At 40.7% G+C, this 13,016-nt stretch overlaps 1 pseudogene; it reads right to left on the bottom strand.

The window, feature by feature from the left end:
• Positions 1–495: 495 nt before the first annotated feature.
• Positions 496–1,965, bottom strand: LOC127485252 (beclin-1-like; annotated as a pseudogene).
• Positions 1,966–13,016: the final 11,051 nt, after the last annotated feature.

Genomic DNA, 13,016 nt, shown 5'->3' with positions numbered 1-13,016 from the left:
TCCCATTGTGCCCCAACAGTCCTCTCTTCCATCTTCTGTGATGAGCTATTTCTAAAATGCTTTACTATTTCAGAACTAGGGGTTGTGCTATAGGTACCTTTTGTGTTGCACTCTAAGAGTTCTTCATATATTCCAACTGTACCTCAAACATCTCTCTCAGTGCAGACAAAAGTTTCTATTTCATATTTTAAGTGCAGGAAGTGGAGAGAGCTGAAGTCCAGTGAGAACATGTCGATCTCAGTTCAACTAAGTTGTTTTCAGGGGAAAGAGAAAAAGGCAGGCAAGGGATAAGAGTTAAAACTTTGGCAAGGGTCAGTGGCTGTCCATGGCATGTGGTAGCTCTGGAGACTGTCATGATACTTTAAAATAAAGTGGCTTTTGTGGCTTTTTGTCTTTTTTGGTATTGTAGACATATGCTGTTTAATATTACCCAAATTTAAACTTTCTGCAAAAAAAATTTGAAGCAAATTTGAGACAGCATCCCTAAGGAAAAAGTCATTTGCTATAAAATTTTAAGGATACCCAAAGCAAGACCCCAGTTGAGATTCATCAGCATGAACTTGAGAGCTTTTGTCCACTGTTCCTCAGAATTGAACTGGGTTTTGATAGAATAGGAGCCACCACTGCCTCTTGTGTCTTCAGTCTTGCCTTTCTCCACATTCTTCCTGTATGGAAGACAAAAATATGTCTCGCCCTTTTCAACCTCTTCTTTAAACTCCTGCATGCAGTTCAGGAAAGCCACCATTGCATGGTTAAACTTTTTGTCACAGAAAAACCACAACCCCCCAGAACAGTATAATGGCAGCTCCTTAGATTTGTCTGTCAGAGAATCCAGATATGAATAATTTCCATAGGGTACCAGTCAATACCTCTGAAATTTCAGACCCATCTTATTGTCCAGGGCATGAAGCAGCAATACCATCTGGCCCAAAGCAGCATTAATCTCATTCCATTCCACAGGAACACTGGACAGGCAGCACAGCTTGCAGTTATGGATTGTGCCGAAGAGTCTAGTGTGCCAGATATGGAAGGTCGTGTTGAAGACATTGGTCTTCAGCTTGTCCAGCTGCATCTGGGCATAAGACATCTGGTTTTCTACACTTTTCAGCTCTTTATCCAGCTCCAGCTGCTGTCATTTTTTAAAATATTTATTTATTTGAAAGTCAGAGTTACATAGAAAGAGAAGGAGAGGGAGAGAGAGAGAGAGAGAGAGAGAGAGAGAGGGAGAGAGAGAGAGAGAGGTCTTCCATCCATTGGTTTACTCCCCAATTGGCTGCAACACCCAGAGCTGAGCCAATCCAAAGCCAGGAGCCAGGAACTTCTTCCAGGTCTCCCATGTGGGTGCAGGGGCCCAAGGACTTGGGCCATCTTCTACTGCCCTCCCAGGCCCTAGAAGAGAGCTAGATTAGAAGTAGAGCAGCCAGGTCTCAATCCAGTGCCCATCTGGGATTCCTGTGCTTCAGACCAGAGCATTAACCTTCTGTGCCACAGCACTGCCCCCTGTTATTATTTACATTCATTGTATTTTGTCTGATACTCAACTTCCTCCTGATCCAGTCTCTCAGCCTCAGCCTAGACCTTCTCCAGATTTTCTGCCACTATTTTGTGGTTTGTTCCACATCTTCCAGTTCCTGGATTAGCCTTTCCTCCTCCAAGGCTAGCTCCCTTATCCCCTTCTGCAACTGTTCCCTGTCATCCTCATTCATCTGCTCTAAGATCTCCAAACAACATTAGTTCTGACACTCACTGTCAGTGACATGAAGCTGAGTGTCCAGCTGGTCTGAGAATCTGTGCATTCCACACAAAGTGAGTGATCCACACCTGTCTGGCCTGAAATGATGTCAAAAAGGTCCCCAGTGACCTCCAGTCTTGGGCTGAGGTTCTCCTTGGTGCCGCCATCGGTTGCCTTCCCATCAGAGTGAAGCTCTTGGCACTTTCTGTAGCCATCATAATGGCTGGGGGGATGAATCTGCTAGACACCATCCTGGTGAGTTTCAATAAATGCTTCCTCTCCTGAGTTAGCTTCTTCCTCTTGGGTATCTCCTGGTTTGACCTGGGCTGTGGCAAGTAATGGAGCTGTGAGTTCCTGGATGGCAACCTGGTCCAGGATCTTGAAGCTCGTGTCCAGCTTAAGGGGCTGGCTGCAGCGCTAGCACACGAAGCTCACCTGAATGGTGCTGGTGGGCATCTTGGACCCCATCCACATCTTGGGGCCCTAGAGCCAGCCATTCAGATTCAGTCAATTGTGGGGAGGACCATAGCCTCCGGTCAGCCCAGAACAAGGCCTCCTGAATCGCCATTGCCCAAACTTTATCTCTGAAGAGAACATTTAAATATTGATTAATATAATTTATCCCTTTATGCAATTATACATTTTATTTTTTGTCATATCTAGGAAATCTTTGCCTAATTTTATTTTATTTTTGGCAGAGAGAGTGGACAGTGAGAGAGACAGAGAGAAAGGTCTTCCTTTTGCCATTGGTTTACCCTCCAATGGCTGCTGCAGCTGGCGCGCTGTGGCCAGTGCATCACGCTGATCCGAAGCCAGGAGTCAGGTGCTTCTCCTGGTCTCCCATGGGGTGCAAGGCCCAAGCACTTGGGTCATCCTCCACTGCACTCCTGGGCTACAGCAGAGAGCTGGCCTGGAAGAGGGGCAACCGGGACAGAATCTGGCACCCCAACCGGGACTAGAACCCGGTGTGCCGGCGCTGCAAGGCAGAAGATTAGCCTATTGAGCCGCGGCACCGGCCAAGCCTAATTTAAAGTCACAAAAGTTTTATTCTATGATTTTTTTCCTTCAAGAATTATAGTTTTCATACTGCAGTTAGATATGTCGTGAATTTTTTACATTTTTGTTAGTGGAAATTTCTTTTGGAAATTATCATATTGCGCCAGCACCATATTGAAAAGACTATACTTTCTCCCCTGCATTGCAATTGTGACTCTGTAGAAAACCTGTTCACCGTTTGTGTTTCGAACTTTTATAGATCTTCTTTTGTGTCCATTCTTCTGACCTTCTGTATGACATCATCACACTTTAGTATAAATGTATAATTCTTGTAGTCATTTCTCTGATTTTATTATTTTTTTCAGAGTTATTCTCCTATGAGTTGATATCAATATGTTACTTTTAAAAATAATCAGATTGCTTGCTGGGAAGGGGATTGAGATTGTGTTGAGTCTATAATGTTAAGATAAATCCTGAGATTTTTTTTTTGAGTAAAATGTCTCTCTCCACTTAGAAATATTTAATTTCATATGAATATTAAGTTGTTTTTGTAGGTCTGTCAATATTTCATCAGATGTATATTTTATATTTTAAATGAAATAGTGGTGATTCTAAAATTTTGATTTTTTATTGCTGGTATATAGAAATTTATTTTACTTTTCTGTATTGATTTTGTATCTTCTAGTTTTACTAAACTCACTTTTTGCTCATTACAATTTTGGCTTATGCATCAGAATTTTTGTGTAGCCCAAAGGTTGTCAGTTGTTTCCTTTTTTTTTTCTTTTTTTTTTTTTTTTTTACAGGCAGAGTGGACAATGAGAGAGAGAGACAGAGAGAAAGGTCTTCCTTTTGCCATTGGTTCACCCTCCAATGGCTGCCGCGGCCAGCGTGATGCAGCCGGTGCACCACGCTGATCCAATGGCAGGAGCCAGGTGCTTCTCCTGGTCTCCCATGGGGTGCAGGGCCCAAGCACTTGGGCCATCCTCCACTGCACTCCCTGGCCACAGCAGAGAGCTGGCCTGGAAGAGGGGGCAACCGGGACAGCATCCGGCGCCCTGACTGGGACTAGATCCCGGTGTGCTGGTGCCGCTAGGTGGAGGATTAGCCTAGTGAGCTGCGGTGCTGGCCCAGTTGTTTCCTTTCTCAAATTATTGTCTTACTAATGATAGTAAATATTTCTGATTTGTAACAATACAATTATTGTGACAACTTTTTATCACTTTAGTATTAAAGCATCCATAGATAAGTAAATTGATGAGCATATCTGTGTTTCAATAAAACTTTGTTACTAAAGCCTGAAGCTGGCCTACAAATGAGTTTGAAGATGGAGAATTCACACCCCTATTATGTGGTCATTGTTGTAAGTAGAGATCCTCAATACTTCCTTTCAACTTGACTGCTTTTATTTATTTTTATTGCCTCAGCATACTGACTAGAATCTTAACTACAATGTTGAATAACAGTAGTGAAAACAAATTACTATCTTGTTTCTGATATTAAAGGTAAAGTATTTTAATTTCTGTCATTAATTATGTTTTCTGGAGTTTGTTATCCATGCTCTTTCTTATGCTGATGAAGTCCTCTTGTATTTTTAGTTTCCTGAGATTTGTGAAGTCAGGAAAGATTGTTAACTTTGTCAAATGCCTCTATCCACTGAGGCGTTATAGGGACTGGACACCCCTACACAGCCATGGATAGACTATGAAAGCTGCCTCAGGTCTTGGTAAGGGCGGAAAACAGTGACAGGAACTCAGATTCCATCTTGAGACCTACCTTTACTCTGACTGAAGTTATCCCATCTCACAGACACTCACCTGCATGTTCATGCCATGAAACAGGATGAGGTATTTAATGCTGACAGCCCACATGAGCCAAGTCTCACCTACCTTAGCCACAGAAAATTTTTTCACAAAAAGCTCATGTGTTCAGAACCTTAAACAAAGACCCCCTGCCTAGCAACCATATGTCACAATGTGGGCCAAAGATGTTTTGCCCTTTGGAATGCAGGCTAAGGGTCAAGTGTACAGTCAAGTGTACATCTGTGACTGTAGACCCAAGTAGGGGGTGCAGTCCTAAAGCAGGAACCTCTGCATGTCTCCCACAAAAACAAAACAAAACAAAACAAAACAAAACACATCCCATGGAGAGTGGTAAAGTATAAAATTGAAAGCTCAAAAACAGGCTCACTCTTCTGATAATGAACTCCCAGCTTTGAGCCCCTCCTCTCTCTCAGGAGTCTGTACTCCTTTCTACACAATAAATCCACTTTTGCTTTGCACATCTTGGACTCAGCCCATTATTTCTATACTGAGAGAGAGTCCTGGACCAGGGTATCTGGCATCCCCCAGAGGAGCGAAACAATAGTAACCCTGCAGTTTTTCTCTTTCATATTATTAATACCATAATAAAATTTATTGTTGTGTTATTGTTAAACAAGCCCTGCATTCCTGGAATATATCCCATTTGTTTAGACATTTATTTAGTTTATTTATTGAATTTGATGTCCTAAATTTTTTTTTAAACTTTTATTTAATGCATATAATTTTCCAAAGTATGACTTATGGATTACAATGGCTTCCCCCCCATACCGTCCCTCCCACCCACAACCCTCCCCTTTCCCACTCCCTCTCCCCTTCCATTCACATCAAGATTCATTTTCGATTATCTTAATATACAGAAGATCAGCTTAGTATACATTAAGTATGGATTTCAACAGTTTGCTCCCACACAGAAACATAAAGTGAAAAATAATAGATGATTTTTTTTTAAATGATGATGAAATCAGAGCAGACCTATTGTCATGTTTAATCCCAGTGAGAGTCAAGTTGGGAATTGATAATTTCTTTTTTTTTTTTTTTTTTTACAGAGGATCAGTTTAGTATGCATTAAGTAAGGATTTCAACAGTTTGCACCCCCATAGAAACACAAAGTGAAATATATTGTTTGAGTACTCATTATAGCATTAAATCTCAATGTACAGCACATTAAGGATAGAGATCCTACATGAGGAGTAAGTGCACAGTGACTCCTGTTGTTGACTTTACCAATTGACACTCCTGTCTATGGCATCAGTAATCTCCCTATGCTCCAGTCATGAGTTGCCAAGGCTATGGAAGCCCTCTGAGTTCTCCGACTCTTATCTTGTTTAGACAAGGTCATAGTCAAAGTGGAGGTTCTCTCCTCCCTTCAGAGAAAGGTACCTCCTTCTTTGATGACCTGTTCTTTCCACTGGGATCTCACTCGCAGAGATCTTTTGCCAGAGTGTCTTGGCTTTCCATGCCTGAAATACTCTCATGAGCTTTTCAGCCAGCTCCAAATGCCTTTAGGGCTGATTCTGAGGCCAGAGTGCTATTTATGATGTCCTAAATTTTTAACACATCTTATCTTTAGTGATATCTTAGGTTGAGGAAGGTACAGAGATTTTCCAAAATTAACTGCTCCCATAGTGGCATAATCACTCCTCTTATTAATATAAACCTCACTAGTGGTTTATATTATTATATTAATAAACCTCAAATCCATAATTGACATTAGGATTTTGTATTGTAAACTTTATGAATTCATGCAAAGTTATAATAATGTGTATCTATCATTTTATTATACAGCATTTCATTACCCTAAAATCTTGTCTGCCTAGTCATCCATTTCTTCCCTCTACAATCCTGTCAACAACTGATCTTTTTACTAGATTCATGATTGTGCCATTCTGAAATGTTACATAGTGATGACCACGTATAATTGTTCACATCAACTTCTTTTACTTGGTAATATACCAAAGATTCCTCTGTGTGTTTTCATGATTTGTTAGCTCATTTCCTTTTAGCAATAAACTATTTTTTGTATGATACAGCACAGTTCACTCATACATTCACCTATATGAGAATATCTTCATTATTTCAAAATTTGTTTGTATTTTTACATTATTGCTCATGAGGAAATTTGATTTCTTCAATATCTGTGTTTGTTTTTACAGGATAATATTTTCATTATAGAATTAGTTCAGATGTGTTCCTCCTCATCTTTTGAAAAGCACGTAGAATTATATAATTTCTTTCTAAAATATTTGAAAGGATGCATCAGTGTGGATATCTGGGCCAGGTGATGCTTTCTAGGAAGATTTGTAACTCTGACTGTATTTTGCTTTATAGAAATAGGTTAATACAGGTGGTGAGTTTCTTCTTGACTGAGTTTATCTTTCAAGGAACTTGTCTATTTTATTTATGTTAGCATGTTTCCTCTTGAACATCTCTATTATTAATATCTCAAGAATTTGTACTAATATAACTATTTTCTTCATTCATAATTTGTGCATTTCACTTGATTCGATTTCTGTCTCAGTTATGGGTCTGTTTAGGTTTTCTGTGTCTTCATAGTTCCATTTAGGTAGGTTTTATGTGTCCCGGAATCTATTCATTTCTGATAATTTCCCAGTTTGTTGGCATACAATTCTTTGTAGTAATTTCTGAAGTCTCTTTTTATTTGTATGGTGTCTGTTGTTATATTTGCTTTTTAATTTCTAATTTTATTGATTTTGGTCTTCTCTCTCCTTTTTTTTTTTTGACAGGCAGAGTGGACAGTGAGAGAGAGAGACAGAGAGAAAGGTCTTCCTTTTGCCGTTGGTTCACCCTCCAATGGCCACCGTGGCTTCTCCTGGTCTCCCATGCGGGTGCAGGGCCCAAGCACTTGGGCCATCCTCCACTGCACTCCCTGGCCACAGCAGAGAGCTGGCCTGGAAGAGGGGCAACTGGGACAGAATCCAGCGCCCTGACCGGGACTAGAACCCGGTGTGCCAGTGCCGCAAGGCGGAGGATTAGCCTAGTGAGCCGCGGCGCCGGCTTCTCCTTTTTTTTGGTTAGTTGGGTCACTGGTGTGTCAATTGTGTTTATTTTTTCAAAAAACCAGCTCTTTGTTTTGCTGATCATTCATAATTTTTTTGGATTCCATTTTGTTAAATTCTTCTCTAATTTTAATTATTTCCCTCCTCCTACTAGTTTTAGGTTTGGTTTGCCATAGATTTCTAGATCCTTGAGATGCATTGATAGCTCATTTATTTGGCACTTTTTCAATTTCTTGATGTAGGCACTTATTGCTATAAACTTTCCTCTTACCACTGCTTTTACTGTATCCAATTAGGTTTGATATTTTGTGTGGTTATCTTCGTTTGCTTCCAGAAAGTTTTTGACTTCTTCTATCACCCACTGTTCATTCAGGAGTACGTTGTTCAGTCTCCATGTTTTTGCATATTCTCTAGGGATTGTTGAGTTGCTAATTTCCAGCTTCATTCCATTGTGGTCTGAGAAGATGCAAGGCATGATTTTGATTTTTTTGAATTTACTGAGACTTGCTTTATGGCCTAGCATGTGGTCAATCCTAGAGAAAGTTCCATGCACTGCTGAGAAGAATGTAAATTCTTCAAGTGTAGGATGAAAAGTTCTGTTATACGCCGGTGCCATGGATCACTTGGCTAATCCTCAAACACCGGCACCCTGGGTTCTAGTCCCAGTTGGGGCACTGGATTCTGTCCCAGTTGCTCCTCTTCCAGTCCAGCTCTCTGCTGTGGCCCAGGAAGGTAGTGGATGATGGCCCAAGTGCTTGGGTCCTACACCCACATGGGAGACCAGGAGGAAGCACCTGGATCCTGGCTTCGGATCGGTGCAGTGCATCAGCTGTAGCAGCCATTTAGGGGGTGAACCAAAGGAAAAGAAGGCCTTTCTCTTTGTCTCTCTCTCTCTCACTGCCTCTCAAAAAAAAAAAAGTTCGGTTATAGCTGTAAGATCCAATTGTTCTATGCTGTTGATTAGATCTACTGTTTCCTTGTTGATTTTTTGTCTGGTTGATCTGTCCATTGCTGAAAGTTGAGTACTGAAGTCCCCCAATACTATTGTATTGGAGTCTATGTCTCCCTTTAAGTCCCTTAACATATCTTTTAAATAGATGGTACCCTGTAATTAGGTGCATATACATTTATAATAGTTACATCTTCATGTTGAATTGATCCCTTAATCATTATATAGTGACCCTCTTTGTCTTATTTAAGTTTTTGTGTTAACAAAAGAGCTGGCTAAGCTAGCTCTTTTTTGGTTTCTGTTGGCAGGGAATATCATTTTCCAACCTTTTACTTTTAGTCTGCATGCACCTTTGTTGGAAATATGTGTTTCTTTTAAGGGGCAAAGAGATGGGTTTCGTTTTGTAATCCATTCAGCCAGTCTGAGTCTTTTAACTGGAGAGTTGAGGCCATTGACATTCAATATGACTATTGCTAAGTAGTGACTTTGCCCTGCCATTTTTCCAATGTTATTTCAAATTTATACTTTGAACTTCCTGTGATCTTTTACCGAGAGATTTTCTTCCTTTACCTTCTTTTGTATTGATGACTGTGTTTCTGTGTTTCTGTGTGTCACACATCTTTAAGCACCTTTCGCAGGTCTGGATCAGTAGAGACAAATTCTTTCAATTTCTTTTTGCTATGAAAGCTCTTTGTTTCATCTTTATTTCACCTTCATTCACAAATGAGAGCTTTGCAGGATGTAATATTCTGGGCTTTGAGTTTTTTTCTCTTAGTGCTTGGAATATATTCACCATTCTCTCCTAGCCTGTAGGGTTTCTGATGAGAAGTCTGCTGTGAGTCTAATTGGAGATCCTCTGAGAGTAATCTGGCATTTCTCTCTTGCACATTTTAGAATCTTTCTTTATGTTTCAATGTGGTGAGTTTGATTGCAATGTGCCATGGCGAAGACCTTTTCTGGTCATGTCTATTGGGAGTTCTGTGTGCTTCCTGTACTTGGATGTCTCTTTCTTTCTCCAAACCTGGGAAGTTCTCTGCTAGTACCTCACTAAAAGGGATTTCTAATCCTTTCTCTCGTTCCATGACTTCAGGAACTCCTAGAACTCAAATGTTGGTTTTTTTAATAGTATCCTGTAAATTCCCAACAATATTTTTTAGATTTCTAATTCCCTCTTCTTGTCTTTGGTCTGACTGCATACTTTCTTGTGCTCTGTCATGTAAGTCTGATATTCTCTCTTCTGCATCACTCTTTCTGATTTAAGGCTCTCAACTGTATTATTTGTTCTATTGAATTCTTCATTTCATTTTGATTCCTCCTTAAGATTTCATTTTCATGAGAAAGATTTTCTTTCATATCCTGCATGGATTTCAGTAGTTCGTGTGTTTGTTTTTGATTGCTTCTATGTATTCTTATCATCAATTTTTTGAGTTCCATTCCTTGCATTTTTTCTGTCTCATCATCTTCATAATCTTGTATTGAAGTGTCATGTTCTTTTGGGAGCATGATGTTGTCTTCTTTATTCTTGTTTCTTGGGTTGTTGCATTTATTATTTGGCATTTCTGGAGATACTCATTGGTTTCTTCTTTTTTTCCCACTGCGATGGTTATTTTTGTTGTACTATGACTGTAGAAAAGTGGACTGTCTGCTTTCAGTGTATCTCTAGAGGCTTGTGGTGGGTGGGTCACAGAGCTCTGTTCAGTTCTTTAGGTTTAAGGGTGTGCCTAAGGTGACACACCCAGGTTTGGTGTTGCAAATCTTCTTTCTCTCTCTCTCTTATTTTTAATCAGAAGGAAATAATCCCACTCAGCTGAGCCCTTCTTGATGGCGATCAGTGCCTGAGCACTACCCGCAGTAGGTATAATATTTATCTGCTCTGTCCCAAGGACCACACAAAGGATCTGTGTGGTCCTCAGTGTAAGCTCAGATTCCCCTGCCATGTCTCTCATTGGGTATTCAGGGCCACCCGAGCTTGTGGCATCTCCCACTGAGACTACTCAAAGTCTTGGCCACACCATGAGTTCTCCCACAAACCCTGTTTTTTTTTTCCTCAGTCCCGGTTCAGAAGCTCCACACAGTTACTAGATGTTAGTCTCCTGTTATTACTCCCCACCAGAGTTAGGTTTCTACACTCTGCTGATTTGCTGATTGCTGGGCACAGACATGAGCTGGCACAGCTGTTACATATGTCCAAAATGGCACCTGCTTTATCAGCTCATTGCATTTGTAAGGTGATTGGAGAGAGAGAATCATGTCTGTGCCATCCCTTTTATTTTTTTCTCCTCTAGTTAGGCTGATGTACTTTCCCCCATGGGGCTTCAAGCCTTGTTCCCTCTAGACTCTGTTGCTTTTCCACCAGTGTCTTGGTCTACTGTGGTCTCATCTCACCTCATTTTGCAGTGCAGGTGCGGAAGCTTTCAGCAGCTGGGGTCCTGAGCCATGGGCACCCATGCCCTCCACATAGGCCCACCATGTTCCTCTAATTTTGGAATAGTTTCCTCTGTCATTTTCCCCCTAATTTTTCACTGAGACTACACTCTCTCCACTTTTATTAAACTATCTTCTCCTGGACTAGATCAGTAAGCACTCTCCCTATTCTGCCATCTTGGAACCTCATTAATTAACCTTTTTAAACTTCAGTGTTCTACATTAATACAAGAAAAATGCAATAAATACCCAGTACAGAAATTGTTACACTTAAGTAGACCACGGTTTCTAAAGCTCAAAGTTTAAAATTAAAGAATCATATACAAAGTATAACCCTTAAGCAGCAATCACAAAACAGAGAATACGGGTACTATATGATGCAGATAAAACCCCATAAGTAGTACATTTGGGTTTTAAAAAAATTGCCTTTAATTAAGAATACATTAAGTGGTGAACATGATTTCATAATTTCTGAGCATATATATTCTTGATATACTTTTTAATAAAAATACATTAACATTAAATTATAGGATGGTTCTACAAATATGTTAGTTGTGTATTTTTAGTTTTATAAACAAAATACCTGATTGTGTAAATAAAGAACTGTACAACCAAACAATGAAACATATGCACTTGGCCGGTGCCGCGGCTCAATAGGTTAATCCTCAACCTAGCAGTGCCGGCACACCGGGTTCTAGTCCTGGTTGGGGCGCCAGATTCTATCCTGGTTGCCCCTCTTCCAGGCCAGCTCTCTGCTGTGGCCCGGAAAGGCAGTGGAGGATGGCCCAAGTGCCATCCGTGGCGCCAGCAGTGGCAGCCACTGGAGGGTGAACCAATGGCAAAAGGAAGATCTTTCTCTTTGTCTCTCTCTCTCACTATCCACTCTGCCTGTCAAAGAAAGAAAGAAAGAAAGAAAGAAAGAAAGAAAGAAAGAAAGAAAGAAATGCACTCACAGCAAAGAATTATGGTCTCATCTCAAAAAACTGAAATTCAATAATTTTATAAAACAGTATTTAATTTAAAAAGAAAATCTATATTCTCTAATATGAACAGGTCAGAGAAAACACAAGAGAGTCTAACCTAATTTGTAGCACCAAAAAATGGAAAGGAGCTCAAAGATTGTTAGAGATGTGCTGAAAAAACAGCCACCATCATGGAAGCACTTCACTAGTGACACTTTGGACAACCTATTCACAAAAAACAGTAACTATGATGACAGATTTTTTAAAAAAGATTTACTTATTTATTTGAAAGTCAGAGTTACACAGAGGAGAGGCAGAGAGAGAGAGGTCTTCCATCTGATGTTTCACTCCCCAATTGGCCACAATGACCAGAACTGCACCGATCCAAAGCCAGGAGCCAGGAGCTTGTTCCAGGTCTCCCATGTGGGTGCAGGGACCCAAGGACTTGGGCCATCTTCCACTGCTTTCTCAGGCCATAGCAGAGAGCTGGATCAGAAGAGGAGCAGCAGGGACTAGAACTGGCACCCATATGGGACGCTGGCACTTCAGGCCAGGGTGATAACCCGCTGAGCTACAGTGCCAGTCCCCAATAACAGTATTTAATACATTGAATAAAATAGCTATGAAACTTTAGAAATAAGTTTAATAGGGGCCAGCGCCATGGCCTGTGCACCAGGATTCCATATGGGTGCTGGGTTCTAGTCCTGGATGCTCCTCTTCTAGTCCAGCTCTCTGCCGTGGCCTGGGAGAGCAGTGGATGGTGGCCCAAGTGCTTGGGCCTCTGCACCCACATAGGAGACCAGGAAGAAGCACCTGGCTCCTGGCTTTGGATTGGCACAGCACCAGCCATAGTGGCCATTTGGGGAGTGAACCAATGGAAGGAAGACCTTTCTCTGTCTCTCTCTGTCACTGTCTATAACTCTACCTGTCAAATTAAAAAAAAAAAATAAGTTTAATAAAAGATAAATGTGCCTAACTAGAGAAGTATGCCAGTTAATATTTGTGGAAGAAGGGATAGAATGAGAAATTACCAGTTATGCAGTCAATCCTGCAATGATTTATTCAAGCAAGGAATATTAGTGAATGCAGTAAAGCATTTATGGATATCACTGGAGA

Source organism: Oryctolagus cuniculus, chromosome 12, assembly GCF_051225735.1.
Source record: "Oryctolagus cuniculus isolate XC-2025 breed Fujian yellow rabbit chromosome 12, ASM5122573v1, whole genome shotgun sequence".
Taxonomy (NCBI): Eukaryota; Metazoa; Chordata; class Mammalia; order Lagomorpha; family Leporidae; genus Oryctolagus; species Oryctolagus cuniculus.
The sequence above is the reverse complement of the archived record's forward strand: the minus strand, read 5'-3'. Positions and strand labels throughout refer to the sequence as shown.